We start from the raw sequence: 17,563 nt of genomic DNA on the forward strand, positions 1-17,563 counted from the left end.
AAGATACTGGCAGATAGAATGCAGAAGATCATCAAGAAGATCATACACCTTGATCAAGTGGGATTCATCCCAGGGATGCAGGGATGGTTCAACATATGCAAATGAATCAATGTAATACACTATATCAATGGAGCCAAGGACAAAAACCATATGATTATCTCCATAGATGCAGAAAAAACATTTGACAAAATCCAACATGAATTTATGATAAAAACCCTACAAAAATTGGAATAGATGGTTTCTACCTCAAACTGATAAAAGCCATCTATGAAAAACCAACAGCCAATATCATACTAAATGGTCAAAAACTGAAATCCTTCACACTAAAATCAGGAACAACACAAGGATGTCCACTCTCACCACTCCTGTTCACTATAGTTTTGGAAACACTAGCCATGGCAATTAGACAAGAGAGAGAAATAGAAGGAATAAAAGTAGGAAATGAAGAAGTCAAACTGTCATTATTTGCAGATGACATGATACTCTATATAGAAGACCTCAAGAACTCCACCAAAAGTCTTCTAGACTTAATAACCAAATTCAGTCAAGTAGCTGGTTACAAGGTCAACACACAAAAATCAATAGCTTTCCTCTACAGGAATGACAGACTCACTGAGAGAGAAATAGGGCAAATAATTCCTTTCACAATAGCATCCAAAAACCTGAAATACCTAGGAATCAACCTAATGAAAGAAATCAAAGACCTCTTCTCTGAAAACTATAGCACTCTGAAAAGAGAGATTGAAGATGCTATCAGTAAATGGACAGACATCCCCTGCTCCTAGTTAGGAAGGATTAATATAGTGAAAATGGCTGTATTTCCAAAACTGCTATATAGATTCAATGCAATTTCAATTGAGATCCCAGCAACATACTTCATGGACCTTGAGAAAACAATCCAAACATTCATTTGGAACAAGAAGAGACCCAGAATAGCAAAAGCAATTCTAGGTAACAGAGCCATGGCAGGGGGTATCACAATCCCCAACCTGCAGCTGTACTACAAAGCTACTGTAATAAAAATAGCATGGTACTGGCAAAGAAACAGACCTGAGGACCAGTAGAACAGATTAGAAGATGCAGAAACAATGCCAGATACACTAAGCCATCTCATGTTCGATAAAGGAGCCAAACACCCTCACTGGAGGAAAGATAGCCTCTTTAATAAATGGTACTGGAAAAATTAGGTTTCAACTTGCCAAAGATTAAAACTAGACCTATATATCTCACCATGCACTAAACTAAAACTGAAATGGATTAAAGATCTAAATATTGAAATAGAAACGCTGAACTAGTTGGAACAGAGGTTAGGTAGAACTCTTGAAGACATCGGTGTAGGAAAAGATTTTATGAACAAAACCTCAGTTGCCTGTGAACTAGCACAAACTATCAACAAGTGGGATCTCTTTTTATTAAAAAGCTTCTGCACAGCAAGAGAAACCACCAGCAGTGTGAAGAGACAACCCACAATGTGGGAAAAAATCTTCACCTGCTTTTCCTCAGACAAAGGTCTACTATCTCGAATCTATAAAGAACTTACAAAGATCAGACCTCCCAAATTTAAAGACCCAATCCAAAAATGGGCATCTGAAATGAACAGACATTTCTCAGACAAAGAAGTAGAAATACCAAATAAATACATGAAAAAATGTTCAACATTACTGGTCATTCAAGAGATGCAAATGAAAACAAGGATGAGATTCCACCTCCAGAAAGAATGGCTGCTATCATGAAATCAACCAATAACAAATGCTGGCAGGGCTGTAGGGAAAGAGGAACCCTGCTCCACTGCTGGTGGGAGTGTAGACTGGTGCAACCCCTGTGGAAATCAGTATGGAGATACCTCAAAGAACTAGAACTGGAAGTCCCACTTGACCCAGCTATTTCCCTGCTGGGGAACTTCCCCAAAGTATTAAAAGAATCATACCACAGTGATATATGGGCACGCATATTCATACCAGCACAGTTTGTGATAGCTAAAACTTGAAAACAGCCCAAATGCCCATCAACTGGGGACTGGATAAAGAAAATGTGGTTTTTAAAAATAAAATGGAGTACTACTCAGCCATAAAAAATGAGAAATTGGAGACACAGCTAAGTGGATGCACATTGAGGCAATACTCTTACGTGAAATCAATAGGACACACATGTATAAGTACCGAGTAGTTTCTCTGGTGTGAGAAACTGAAAGTGTAAATGGGGACTAAAATGTATGATAGGTAATATGAAATAGGAAGAAAAGGGGCAAAAGGGAAGGAGGTGGGAGGGGTAGGGGAAAGGAAAGAAGGGAATGGAATTAATATGAGAAAATGGAAAAATAGGAACAAAATCTTTGTAAATAGGGAGAACTGGAGGGGTTGAAGGGAGGGCTGGGCAAGGGTGAAAGATGGGAACAAAGAGAGATTATGTAAAGGTGCAAATTTCCAATGATGAATGTCATTATATTGTATACCTAAAATGTACCAATGATTAGAATGAATAATCAATAATGCAAAATAGGAAGAAAAGGTCCAAAGGGGTAGGGGTAGTGGGAGGGGCAGGGGAAAGGAAAGAAGGGAAAGGAAAAATGCTGAGAAGTGGAAATAATGGAAATAAAGTCTTTGTAAATAGGGATAGGTGGAGGGGCTGAAGGGAGGGCTAGGAAAGGGAAAAAAATAAGAACCAAGATGCATTATATAAAGGTTCAATTCCCAATGAGAAATGTAATTGTGTTGTATACCTAGAATGTACCAATAAAAAAATTTAAGAAGAAAAATCAATCACAACAAATGCTGGAGGGGCTCTCGGGAAAGGAAACTGTTCTCTACTGTCGGTGGGAGTGTAGCCTGGTGCAACCATTGTGTAAATCAGTGTGGAGATTCCTCAGAAAACTAAAACTAAATGTTCCATTTGACCCAGCTATACCTCTTCTTGGTATCTTCCCAAAAGAATTAAAAGCATCTTACCACAGCAATATATGCAACTCATGTTTATGGCAGCACAGATTGTAATAGTTGAATCTTTGAAACAGCCCAAATGCCTATCAATCAACAAATGGATAAAGAAGATGTGGTTTTTTAAATACAATTGAATACTACTCTGCTATAAAAGATGAATGTCAGACATTTATTGCTAAATGGATGGACCTTGAGACCATACTCTTAAGTGAAATAAATCAGACACACGTTTAAATACTGCTTTGTTTCTCTAATGTGAGAAACTGAAAGTAGAAATAAGTACTAAAATGTATAATAGATATTGAGAAATGGGAAGAAAGTTTTCAAATGGGAAGGGGAACAAGGGATGGGGGAGGGGGAAAGGAAGGAAGGGACAAGAAAAAAATGTAATAATAAAAAGAAAAAATGGAAACAAAGCTTTTGCATATAGGGAAGGAGGAGGCTTGAGAGAAGGCAGGAATGGGAAAAAAAAGAAGAGGCAGGATATATCATGTACAGTTGCAATCCCCTATGATGGGTTTTATTATTATATATATCAAAAATGTATCAATAAAGGTTTTGTTAAAAAACCTAGGAAATAAATAAGCAATGGAAATTGGACGTCAGAGTTACATTAAAGACTGATGCTGGGATTCCATAACTTTTTTGTTTGTTTGGTTACTTTGACATAGGGTCTTGCTATGTCTTGAACTCATCACAATCCTCCTCCTTCAGCCTCCCAAGTGCTGGGATTACAGCCATGCACCACCCTCATCACCCAGCTCCATAACTATCGAGACTTACACAGTAGAACCTTGAGGTATGGTGGTAAGGAATGTGGTAGTTTTGTAATGTTCCACACATGTTTCAGTTTATTTCAAAATTTCTGTAAGTCAACTCATTTTCTAAAAAGGATTCAATCAAACTACTTTAACAATTGCTTCCAGGAATATGGTACCTCCTGTTTAAAAGGGCTGCATGAATGAAATAATCCATGGGCGAATGAACAGTATGCTTAATTGAAAGTGGCCTTCAAAAGCATCTAGGGCTAGGCTATGACCCAAAGAAGGGGAGAATATAGACATTGAATATCAAAGCAAGGGATTCAGGGCCACAGTTTACAAAAATAATCAGACCTGTGGATTTCTGAAAGCAGCTGCATGGAGGGGCAGTATAGGCTCTTTTCTGTGAGACAGATTACACATTTCTAAACTTTTTCTGACCCTCAAATATGCCTAAGCTTGTGAGCTCCTTCAAGAGTTTGAGGGGCACTTCACCTTTTTTATGTTAAGAGGCCAATAGAAAGTTGTCAAATTTTAAAAATAGTTTTGCTGTAAAAATTATATCAAAACAAGTATTCAGCTTAATGAATTATTACAAAATAAAAATTCACATAACCATAAATAGGTCAAGCATAAAGGATATTATCCATCTAACAAGTGCTTTCTAGTTGTCCTATCTATGTTGCTTCTTTTAAACATTCTTGTTCTTTTTACTGATTGACATTTTTGTTCTTTTTTTTTCTGCATCAGTTTGGAAGTTGTGTCTTCTGAAGAATGCCCATTAACATGACCTTTAGTAACTCTTGCTGATGATCTCTTTCAGTTATGTCTAGAAATATCTTTATTTTTCCCTTATTCTTCAAAAATATTTTTGCTGGGTATATACTGAAAGGTTGGCAGTTATTATTGTAGTTGCTCTCTTCTGACTTTCATTGCTTTTGCTGAGAAATTGGCTGTTAATCTGATGGCTCCATTGAATGAAAACATTGTATTTGTTACTCTTTTCCTACAAAGTTTTCTTTTTGTACCCTTAGTTTTTTAGTTTTCTTTTTTAATCTTTAGTTTTTTTTCAACTATACTAGATTTTGGCATGAATTTTGTTATGGCTTGTGTCTAGATGTCTCCCCAAAGCCTCAGGCAGTCATAGGTAGGGCTTTTCAGAGGTGGCTGAGGCTAGAGTGTGATGTTGGAATCAAGGATGTGATGCTGGGATTGATTCATGGTGTAAGGCTAATAAGGCTGTTCCACCCTGGATGTGAGTGTTACCCGCTCCATGGGTGGGTAGGCTGTAAAGGATATAAGGGACAGAAAGATTTTGCTGTTTGTCATTTGCTGCTTGTTGCTTTTGCTGCCTTCTGTCCACCATGAACTGTTTCTCCTCTGTGATGCTCTTCTGCCATGATGCTCAGCCATGGAGCCAGCCAATTATGGATTGAAACCTCTACAAACTGTGAGCCAAAATAAACCTTTCCTTCTTTAACTTTGGGTGTTGGGTACTTTGTCTCAGCAACAAAAAAAGTAACCAAGACAAATTCATTTCTTCTTCTCTTTTTTGTTTTGTTTTGGTACTTGGGATCGAACTTGGGACCTTATGCTTGCAAGGCAGTTGCCAGAACCACTGAGCTAAATCCCCAGCCCTCTTCTTCTCTTTTTAAATCCTGCTTTGGAATTTTAAACTGTAGACATGATACTTAATTAACGTCATGTATAGAGATAGCCTGACATGACTGTGGCCATCTTGAGTTGTAGCCAGCATGGTTGCCCCATGGTAACCTTCAGGCTGCATAGTTTCTCAGTGAACTATAAATAGATAAAACCATTAGAGTAATATGTAGAGGTTTACAACTGGACACTGACACCCAGAATGTGCTTGACTCTATGGAGAATGCCAGAATTCTGGGTATATACATAAAACACAAGTATATAGTAAAATCCAGATAATTTTCTGTAACTGTTAAAAATGGAAAGAAATACTGCAAATCATCTGAAAATAATTTATAGTTGAGTAGAAATCCTCATGTGGAATTTCAGATATCTTGATTTCATCTTTACAAATGCTATATAAATAAAATGTAGTAGATTGGCTGGGCTGGCACATGAAACATACATTTAAATTTCTCATAAAAATTGATTTCTTACTTGGCAGTGTTTTCTAGTTCAACTTGTAACATCACAATGTCAACCTACACATACTTTTGAAATTCTTAATCCTACTATGGAATACACTTTTATGATTTTAAATAAAATAAGATTTTTTTAAAAGAATATGTTTTAAAATAGAAAATATGGAGTAATACTTTCTATGTTCTACTACATACATTATTTCCAAATTTTCCTGAAAGTGACTAAATTGTAGTCTAAGGAGCTTTAATTGTTCAAACTCTTTTATGGTACCAGAAATATTTGGCATCAAGTAGTTCTTAAAATGTGTCAGCTAAGTGAGGTTTAGAATGCTGTCACCCAGAAGTTTTTTGGGCAAACTATAGTGACAGTGAATGGGCTATGACTCATGCACTTAAATAGTTTAATTAAAGTTCAATTTTGAAAATTGTTTTCAAAACAATTTTAATTTATGGGCCTGAAAACATATGAAATCACTTGAAGCATCAGATATCTTCTTTAATAACTGGAAAAGTCATTGGTCTATATTTTCTCTTTGAGTTAAGTAGCTTGATTATAGAATATGTTGGGAAGAAATAGAAAAACATGAATTCTCATACATTTCTGGTGGGGGTGTGAATTAACAATGCTTCTGTAGAGTGCAAATCTATAAATCAAGTACACATCATCAACTTGGACATAGCAGTTCCATTTCTTAGAACTTTCCCTAGTGGGATATATGAAATGACTTTTTATCATGTCTTTATTGCAACAATGTTTGTAATAGCAAAAGATTGGAAACAATTTTAATATCAGGATACTGGTTAAAGAAATTCTAGTGTATCAGTAAAATGTAAGACTATGTAGCTGCAAAAAAGAATGAAGGAGCTTTTTAAAAATATTTTTGTGGAATGATCACTAAGATATCCTCAGTGAAGAAAGCAAGTAGTAAAACTGTATATATAATTTGTTATAGTTTATGAAAAATGATGAGAAATATATATCTATGTAGATATGCTAAATATGTAGGTATATGGCATATAAATGATTTTATATATTTAATAGGCATAGATATATACGTTTCTATATATTTATGTAGAGACTATCTTTCTCTCTTTCTTTCTTCTTGGATTTGTGTAAAATGTCTCTGTAAGAAACTAACAACACTTGTGGCCTTTGTGGGTATAGGTGGAATTAGGTGACTAGAGGAGGAGAAGGAGAATAGGAATATTTTATTAAATTCAAATTATATGTCCTTTGAATATTTTGAATTTGAACCTCATCAATATCTTGTTACCTATTCAAAAATAAGTAAGTCTAACTTTTTAAAGTCCATTTGAGTCCTATATAAATCAAGACAATAGAAATTACCCATTTGTAGAAAAACTCAGATGTGCTGAGAACTTACATCTTAAAGGTTTTCTTCCTCAAGAGACAAAAACTGAGTTCTACTAAAATTCTTCTTTCCTGTCTCTTGTCTCGTCAAGATCTGCATGAAGACATCATCTGTGACAATGCATTGTCAGATCTTAGAAAAATAGAAGTAAAAACCAAGTTGGAGCACAACTATAACATTTGGAGAGAGTTGGAATGAGGTTAGGTTAGTGCTTCAACTGGATGTCAGGAAACAGTACCCCATCTCAGCTTCAAAAGTGACTGCTACTCATTATTTCCTAGCAGAAAAGGAGATAAAGCCTATCAGAAACACCACTTGTCATTTCTTACCTGGTCGGGAGTTGTGAGATTTAAATGAGCTAATTTTATAAAGAATTTGGAACCCTTCATAGAAAACTGTTATATGGAGTTTTATAATCCTATTGCTTTTTACATACATTTTTAAAACAAAACAAAACAAAACAAAACCCAATTCCCCCAAAACCAGTGGTTTTCTTAGCACAATCAAGAAACTAACTGGAGACTGGATAAAGAAAATGTGGTTTTTTAATAAAATGGAGTACTACTCAGCCATAAAAAATGAGAAATTAGAGACATTTATAGCTAAGTGGATGCACATTGAGGGGATACTCTTAAGTGAAATAAATAGGACACACATGTATAAATACTGAATAGTTTCTCTGGTGTGAGAAACTGAAAGTGTAAATAAGGACTAAATGTATGATAGATAATGTGAAATAGGAAGAAAAGGGGCAAAGGGGAAGGAAGTGGGAGGGCTAGGGAAAGGATAGAAGGGAATGGGATTAATATGAGAAAATGGAAAAATAGGAACAAAATCTTTGTAAATAGGGAGGACTGGAGGGGTTGAAGGGAGGGCTGGGCAAGGGTGAAAAATAAGAACCAAGGGAGACTATGTAAAGGTGCAAATTTCCAATGATGAATGTCATTATGTTGGATACCTAAAGTGTACCAATTATTAGAATGAATAATCGATAATGTAAAATAGGAAGAAAAGGTCCAAAGGGGTAGGGGTAGTGGGAGGGCCAGGGGAAAGGAAAGAAGGGAAAGGAAAAAATGCTGAGAAATGGAAAAAATGGAAATAAAGTCTTTGTAAATAGGGAAGGGTGGAGGGCGTGAAGGGAGGGCTAGGATGGGGAAAAAATAAGAACCAAGATGCATTATGTAAAGGTACAATTCCCAATGAGAAATGTAATTGTGTTGTATACCTACAATGTACTAATAAAAGAATTTAATACAAAAGAAAAAAAAAAGAAACTATGTGAAACCCAACTGATTTTTGGGTGGCCATACTTTGAGGATATAAGTTCTCATTTTTTGAGGATCAATATGGGCTTTGACTATTACATTTTTTGTTTTGTTTTGTTTTTGGGTACCAGGGATCGAACTCGGGTCCTTGCTGACTATTACATTTTTAAAGAAAATGCTTTCAGTTCCAAGAATAATTCTGTTTTTATTAATTGTACTTCTATATGGTATAAGAATTGAATTCTTAAAATGTTTCCAAATTAAGTACAGAGGGTCACTTTCAGCTTTCAGTTACACTCTTTACCTCCCATGTGGAAATTAGTATAGTATTTATCTCAAAATTTGAATTTTAGCAATTATTTTTACACAAATTCTTAGAGGAGGAATTAAAAAATTTAACTTCTCATAAGTTACATACATATTTATTTTTTGAAGAGTTCTGAACCTTATTTTGCTATACTTCTTTCAGGCTTATAATTGCTTAAAGAAAGGATCTATACATTTACAATGGATACTACATGAAACAGTCCCTAAAGCATGTGTACAAATTTTTGTTTTAAAAGAGGTTAAAAATAAATAATTATAGATTCTCTGAAGAGTACTAGGAACACTAAGATCTGTAGTTGCTATTTACTAAGTTTTCCTTTGTGACATCCTGGGCTTGTGATACCACACAGTTGCTGAGGTAGTCTGAAAAGTGTTCCCAAGCAAATCAGATTTCCCCTTCTACCTTGTCTTTGAGAATAACCAAGATACTATACTTGAATCACTCACTCAGTCCTAAGTGATTGTTAAAGTTTCTTTCTTCGTTAACCCCCAGATCAAAGTGAATCTGTAATTCTGTAATTGTTTGGTTTTGCTTGCCTTTGCCTTCAAACTGGCTCACAGGTCTGTCTTTTTGGTTTTTTTCCTTCTCTCTCTCTCTACGCCATTTTGTTCTCTGGACTCAAGTCTACACGTGTTCTTAACCTTTTTTTGTCCTTCTGATTGACACGTACTATGTATCTTTTTAAAAACATAACCTTTGTGTATGAGGCAAAACGGGCAGAATTTCTATGTGGAAGGGATGTGTGCACAGCAGTTTCCTTTGAAAGGGTGAAATGATGTTGAGTAAATGTCAGGTGTCAATTTCAAAATACATTAGTTGCTGATGGAGATTGTGTGGGGTGAAGGTCAAGAGAGCTAGAATTTGTTAACCGTAGGTTATCTTAATCAAATTGGTTTGTTGTTCTCAAAACTCTAGTGTGAATAAGAACATGAGTTTCAGTAAGGAAACCATACTCTTGAAACAGATTTTACCAGAGAATAGCTAAGTTCTTAAAAGGCTCAAAAAAGAGGAAGAATGCAGTTAGTTCTGGCAATGGCAAAAGTTTTCTAATGAGTTAGTGCCTGAAACTGGCCCTTCTGACAGGTAGGTAAAGAAGTTCCTAAAGGCTCACCCTCACCTCCTTCAACTTCAGCTTTTGCTTAAGTTCCCTCTTTTCGGTGACGTCTTCCCTCACCATTCCATTTAAAATTATACACCATGAACCTCAACGTTCCTCCCTGCTTTACTTACTTTCCCCTGATATCTATGAGTTTTTAACTTTTTTTTTTTTACAGGGTTTATTGTTGGTTGTGTTTACTACTGTAGCTGTCAGCATCTAAAGCAGTTGCTTGGTACATAGTATCACTTAAACAGTTGTGGAATATATTTCTACATAGGTAGAAAAAGCCTCAGAGATGGGAAATAGAGGTTATATTTGGAGAACAGCGAATAAGTCAATTTGACAAGATCATTGAACACGTTTAGAGATAAATTTAGAGTACAGCTGTATGGGTTCTACTAAATTCTCTTTTCCCCTCTCCCTCTGGATGTCCTAAAGAACACCTCTTAGTTCCTCGTTTGAAGTCCAGTTTCTATTCATAAGATCATACAATACCCAGCATAGGGTTGTATGAGGGAATGAGTATGTTTGTAAGTTCTCAGTTTATGGCAGTTTTTTAAAATATTAAATTATAACCTGTGGATCCACAGACAATACAGCTAGGAGTTCCAGAGCTGGAGTGGATTTCAGAGGTACTGGTTCTATTAGTTAAAGTAAGACCAGATACTGCTGCAAACCAACTAGAATGTATACTTGCTTAAACTCAACAGTTTTCCATTACTTCTGATGCAGTTGTTTCATGCCATTGGTGACTTTACACCGCATGATGATTTGGGACAAGTCTCATTCCTATTATAGTACCACTATTCTTTAAGACCTTGTCATAGTCATGGTACAGCCAGAGGACAGAGAAAAAGAGAGAGGAGTGGTTGTAAAGTCTTAGCTGTGATGTCATTTATCACTTTTGCTTCTTCCTCCCCTGGCTGAAACTCATGCACATGACCCTCCTATGTATAAGGATATCATGAAATATGGCCCAGAAGAAGCTGAGTTCTGGTGATTAACTTTGTTACTGTGTATCCGCTTGAGAGCCCAAGCTGAATCCCTTTAGGTAGCACAGTCTTCTCCAATGGGTCCAGATGTGGCTTTTTATGTTCTGAGATGCACAGACAAAAAGGCAGGTTATCTGCTCCTGATTGCTTCCCTTGCCCTCCTGTGTACTGATGAGTAGATATAGGATATCCACAAAAACATCTTCCTTTTGGAATAGGGAGGAAAGTGGAGCAATAGAATCACAGGTCAGGTGGTAACAACATCTTAAGAAACAAAGGAAAGACTTCCTGCTCTGTCAGTGGAGGAAGATTCTTGATTGGACCCAATGTCTGCCATCTGGGATCAACCACACATTCACCATACTCCTTGGCTTTCTCTAGGAAGCTCTCCTTTCCTCATTAGTCTTCATAGCCACATTTGCAGTGGGTAATGATGAACATGTACTCCTTGGAGGCAAGCAACTTTTGCAGGCTGCTTTTGGTTTGTTCAAGTTTGGGATTCTGTTTGTTGAATAAGGTTTTATCAGGAAAAGTTCTGTTTTTTTCTTTTTGTCAAATCTGTGATATGTTGGGCCATCTCTTAGAAACCTAAAAGGCTTCTGGTCCATTTTCTCCCATTAAGATTTATTAAGTAAATATGCCCTAGGCTCTTTCCTAGATATAATTCTCATGTTTCTTTTTGTCCCCCATACGCTACCTCTTCTCTCAACTAATGGAAACCACTTTGAGGACAACTAGAATAGTCCATTGGGGTGGAAAGGTAGCAAATCAACTCCCTTAATCTCAGTCACTTTGCAAACCTGAGAAATCTTAATGGGCTTTTTTTGCTCGAAATCTTTTTTAGTCTTCTTATGTTTAGGATCTAGAGTCAGTCTGGTTTTCCTACCCTTGCAGACATCTGACTCCTATTTATTTATGTTTGTAAACCGGTCAATTCTTGTCTGAACTTGGCTCTTACCTTTCTGCAAGCAGTGAAGAAAACCAACACTTGCTACCTTCTGGGTATTTTCAATAACTTCACTTAGATCCATAGGATATATAGATGCTTGTTTTGTATTCCAAGTTAAAATGATAATTTTACCAAATATTTTGTTTCCACATACACACTGGTTTCTTTCTTTCCAGATTATGTTCCTACCACCTACTTTCCAACTGCTAAACTATTGTCACATATTTTCATTTATGTTAATGTAACTCTCTATATCTATGAAACATTTTCTTTATTAGCTGTAATGATGCTTAAGAACAATACAGTAACTCCAATATAAGAGAAACTTATTTCTTGGTCATGTAACAGACAAAAGTGTGTATTTTTTGTGAGTGGGGAGCCTTCTTCTATGCGGTGATTCAGGATCTAGAAAGTTTCCTTATCTGCCTCTTTTATGCTCGTGGGTTTTGTTTTTGTTTTCATGCAGGCAACAGGACAGAAAAGAAGGCATGGAGAAAAATACTTCCATTTTTTAAAGTCTCAGCTCAGAAATGGCCCACATCTTTTTCGTGTATGTCCTTGGCTATTTGCAGTCCTCTGGCCACCCTTAACTGCAAGAGAGGTTATAAATCACAGTGCCCAGAAAGAAGAGACAACAGACCTTGTGGAGTAACTAACAGTCTACCATATGAACAAAGGTCACTCAGGAATGTCTGAACATCAAGAACCCTTCCATCTCAACAGATACACCAGCTTGTGTATTATGCAGTATTCATTCACAGTATGCTCATATTTCACTATGACCTTTATACCTTCCCTTCTTTGTGGCTCATATCACAAATGTTTCCAAGCAGGACTTTGCACTTGTCCTTGAAATACTGTAACTTTAATTTCTGTGTTTCTGAACCTTTTCCTGTTTTATTAAACTTACCTGGAATCCTGACTATAACCTCAAATAACCTCACTTATTATTTGATACTACCTTTCAGCTTCATGAACATTCTCTAGAGACCATTATTCAAAGATCTGATGAAGGAAAGAGGTTAAGCAGTACTGGTCAGAGAATTAAACTTTATGGCTCATGTTTCTTATATTCTTCACTTGAAATTGAATTCATTTATGGTTAGATGGTAGAAATATTACTCGAACAAGTCATTAAGGAAAAACTATGTAAAGAAATGTTTTAAGTCCTATAAAAGTCAATATTTAGCCTATATCATTTGACAACTTTGATCAAGTGGTCTCATACTCCTGAAAGAAATTGGAGTGACTCTGAGAGATTTTGCTATTCCAAAATCTATTTTATATTTTCTCTATAATCTGTAAATTTTTCTCCCAGTGTATCTTTTCCAAAATCTATGATAAATAATGAAATCTGTGATATGTAGAACCAACTTTAGATTTATTAAAATAGAAATGCCACATTCATTGCCAACATTTCTCCCTGTCTCTCAGCACCTCCTTAATTATTCATGTATTCACATTAGAAAAATGACTTTTTAATGTTGGCTTCTAATTATTAAAATATACTGGGTTGAGACATACTTAACAAATTGTCAATCAAGGTGAATTTAAAAAGCAAAGTAGTTTGCTGGAGGTGACAAGAGAGATGGTTAACTGCCAGGGGAATACCATTGTTGGGCAACATTGTAAAAAAAGCCATATTTGTATTCTCAGTGACATTTCTTACTCTCAGGTGGCTAACATGTAGTCTCAGTAGAAGCTTTTTTTAAACCTGTTAAATATTTTAAATAAAAAATTTACTTAAATCCTGTTCAAAATGAACTCCTTAATTTGGAAAAGTTTTCTGCAGCATGGCTCCATTTTTCACATGTAAAATTGGAATAAACCTTTATTTAAATTGTGAGGATTACATGAGGCATCTAATAGCTGGGAAATCCCTTCTCTCTCATTTTTTTTTTTTTTTGGTGGTTAGGATTTTAGGTTATCCTTTAACCCCTACCCTTGGCTATAGCCTTTTTACCTCTCTGCAGTCCTCTTTAGATGGCAGGGTTAATGAAAATAAGGATTTAATTTGTCTCATTAACCACTATATCCCTGGTTAACTGAAGTGTGGCGCCAGTTAGCAATATTTTGCCTTTCAACTCCAGGTACAATTTTTGTCCTGCTTTGTGTTACTCAAGCTGGACTCGATATGCATTTCTTCTTTTACAGCTGGTTGTGCTAATCACATTTTTCATTGCTGTGATCAAATTCCTGAGAAAGTCAACTTAGGAGAGGAAATGTTAATTTTGGCCTATGGTTTCACAGGTTTCAGTCTACAGTCAACTGGCTGTAGGGCAGCAACATCATGACAGAAAGTATGGCAGCCAGAATGCAAAAAGGGAGATCACAAGAAAAAATAAACCCTTCAAAGTCATGCTCCCAGTGCCCTACTTCCTCCAAATATGCCCCACCTCTACATAGCCCATTCATCCATAAACTCATCAGCTGGTTAATCCATTGATGAAGTTAGTATGCTCAAAATCTAATTACTGCACCTCTCTAGGTGTCTTTTAATCCAATCCAGTTGAAAATCAAGATTAACTGTCACATGGGTCAGTGTGAGATTTTGTCAAAAGGATGCTTTAAAACTACATGTAAATATAGGAAGGAAAGAGGATTCTTCGTATGACCTGGCTCCTGGCAGTGTGTTGGAAGCCCAGTGGCACATATTCTCCAGCAAGTTTTGCTGACACCTAAGCAAGGTATCAACAGAGGCTGATCTTTGCCGGCAAACAGCTGGAAGATGGACGCACCCTATCTGACTACAACATCCACTAGGAGTCCACCCTGCACCTGGTCCTGTGTCTGAGAAGAGGGATGCAAATCTTCATGAAGACCCTTACTGGCAACATCATCACCCTCGAGGTAGAACCCAGTGAAACCATTGAGAATGTCAAGGCCAAGATCCAAGACAAGGAGAGCATCCCCCCAACCAGCAGAGGCTGATCTTTGCCAGCAAGCAGCTGGAAGATGGACGCACCCTGTCTGACTACAGCATCCAGAAGGAGTCCACCTTGCACCTGGTGCTCCATCTGAGGGGAGGTATCTGTGTTTCCCCTGTGTTTTAAGCATACAAGAAGTTCCATTGCGCTTTCAATAAAGTTTTTGCATTCCAAAAAAAAGGAAATATCTTACTCATTGGGCCACCAATTCCAAGGATATCTTACTCTCACTCTTAGGATGAAGGAGAAGATGCTCTACCAAGTTCATAGTCCCTTCTTTTGATATTGTTCCTCATCTGAGGGGTAGTAGCTGGCCTCTGCCTTTGTATTTCTTCACTTACACACTTTTAGAGATTAGTCACCATTTACTAGTTAATGCTACTTGGTTTATTCTGCTTTCTGTTGCTATAATAGAATACCTCAGACTGCATAATTCATAAAGAAAGGAAATTTACTTAGCTCATGATTCTGGAAGCTGGCAATCCAAGATTGGGTGGCTGCATCTGGCAAGGGCCTTGGGTATGTCATAACACGGCAAAAAAATAGAAAGACAAGTGGGAACATGTGGAAGTTACAAAATATAAAGGGCAATCTAGCATTAGAATAACCTGTTCTCATGGCAAATAGTAATTCAGTTCTGCAAGAGCTACACTAATCTTTCTTAACTGCCTAATCACCACCTCTCAACACTGTTATACTGGGGACCAAATTGCAATATAAGTTTCAGAAGTGACAAATCACACTCAAATCATAGCACTACTTTATATTAAACATTTTCAATTCAAATTACTCCTGATTGGACCTTGACTGATCTTGTTCAAATTGTATAATTTGTTGATTAAAAGAATGGGCTTCTATTCCAAGTTAAGCTCTTGATATTGATATTGGAGATAGGGTATGGCAAAGCTGGCTGGGGAAATGAGTGGGACCTGTCAATTACAAGATCCCAGGACAGCCCCAAATAATTCTCAGGACCCTATATGTGGAATTTCTCACAGTCTCCAATGAGATGTCGATGGCATGTGAAAGATGAGATACCGTGGGAAGCCTGCTGTCATGACTTCCCACAATAGCCCATGCTTCTTTCCCAGATGTAGCATGTACTTTTATTTTTGCTTTTATCTTCTTTTTCTCTTGTAGCTGGAATTCTAGGGCAGGAGGGATAGAAATATTGAAAGTAGAAAGGAGAGTATACTCTGCCCTTCCATTGTTTATCCTCTTGTCTATTAACTCCTTATGTGATAGCCGAAGGCTTTTTCTCTCTGAATATTGCCAAAAGGCATTACTATTGTCAAAAGGCTCACCCTGGTCCCCTAATGCAAAGGCTTCTTCTGCCTGTGCTCTCAATATTATCTCTCTAAGGGAGTAAGCAGACAAGATTTGTGATGCAGCTTATCAAAGATCACAGTCCCTTTACTGGATCAATATCTTTTCCTCAGTTAGATTATGCTCCATCCTCTTTGTACTTCCTCCTTTCCTCTTTCTCAATAATATAATGTGATTCTTAGCTCAGATCACAGTTCACATTCAAAACATGATGGAAATATGAGAGAACAGAAGGAACGCTGATGATCAGATAGCCTTAAAGTAAATGCAATTATCAGACAAACATCTGAGAAATATGTTTGTGTGACCATGGGAATTTTAATCCTTCCATATTTATAAAACTAGAAAAACAAAATAGAGGAAAACAGGAAACTCCTTTAATTGAGCAAAATCTTTGTAGTTGTGACTGTTGAATATGCAAAAGCTGCTCTGAAGTTTTTAGAGTAAAAATATTGCCATGTATGCATCCCTAAAAGGTGTTTTTAGGGTATACTGAATGGGTTCACTAATCAAGTATATCAGAAAATTAAGGAGATACAGACCTTTTTGATTATATAAAAAATCACAAAATGACTCTCAGGCAAAATACCTGAGTTCTGACTTTCAAATTCAAATGTTTCTAATATTCAGAGTTATTGTATTTATTGAGTTAGTCAACCCCCAATGCAAAAATGTTAGAGTTTAGTAAGAATTTAATGGATGATTACAGATGTCTGAGATGGTTCCTTCAAGAAGCTTATCATTGGCACGGGCAAAAGGACTCCCACCAGAGGCCCGCCATTCCATCTCTAAGTGCAGGCAGATCTCAGGGAGTAACTGTGTGGCCCAGACCAGTGTGGCTGCAGGCAGATCCCACCTGGGGCTCTTCCCTAACCCCAGAGGCTCCAGCACACCCACCCAAGCCAAAGGCCGGCCCAGAAAGGGACTATACAGGGACATGGGCTTCAGCCAGAGGCTTGTAATACCACCAGCCACAGCCAGGGACCTGCCTGGAAAAGAGCTGTACAGAAACACAAGCAATGCCTAGAGGCTTAACCCTATACCATTGATAAGTGCTAGGAGACCTTAGACAAAGCCTGAGCAGAAAACAGAAACTGGGGCGCCCAGCCCCCAATCAAAGGCCCTGCCAGACAGTAGCTACATGGGTGGCCCAGCAAGAGGCATGCCTAGATACCATCCCAAGTGTGCTCAGGCAACAGCCAGAAGCCCGCCCAGACAACAGGTCAGCTCAGGGATCTAGAAGGCCACCACTCTGAACCCAGGACTTGGTGTACTGGTGAGCTGCAGAGTAAGGGCTGCTCAGTGGCTTGCTGAGAATTCAAGACTACTGGGTGAGCAAAAAGTCACCCCAACAAAGACACAGCAGGCTGCATCTGTTGAAATGAGAAGACACGTACATAAGTCCCAAAACCAGACTTCCAGATCACCCAAGGGAACCTCAAAGGGCAACAAGATGGAGCAATCTGATACTCAACCACCTGGAT

General features: G+C 37.3%; 1 protein-coding gene and 1 pseudogene across 1 annotated transcript in view; one reads left to right on the plus strand and one right to left on the minus strand.

The window, feature by feature from the left end:
- Cpa6 (carboxypeptidase A6) overlaps positions 1-17,563 on the minus strand; it is a 389,851-nt gene that overhangs the window by 203,928 nt on the left and 168,360 nt on the right. The gene's annotated exons all lie outside the window — the stretch shown is intronic.
- Positions 13,575-14,941, plus strand: LOC147824141 (ubiquitin-like; annotated as a pseudogene).

Source organism: Heterocephalus glaber, unplaced genomic scaffold (assembly GCF_053883595.1).
Source record: "Heterocephalus glaber isolate CG9 unplaced genomic scaffold, H.glaber_assembly_v1.0 deba00001553, whole genome shotgun sequence".
NCBI lineage: Eukaryota > Metazoa > Chordata > Mammalia > Rodentia > Bathyergidae > Heterocephalus > Heterocephalus glaber.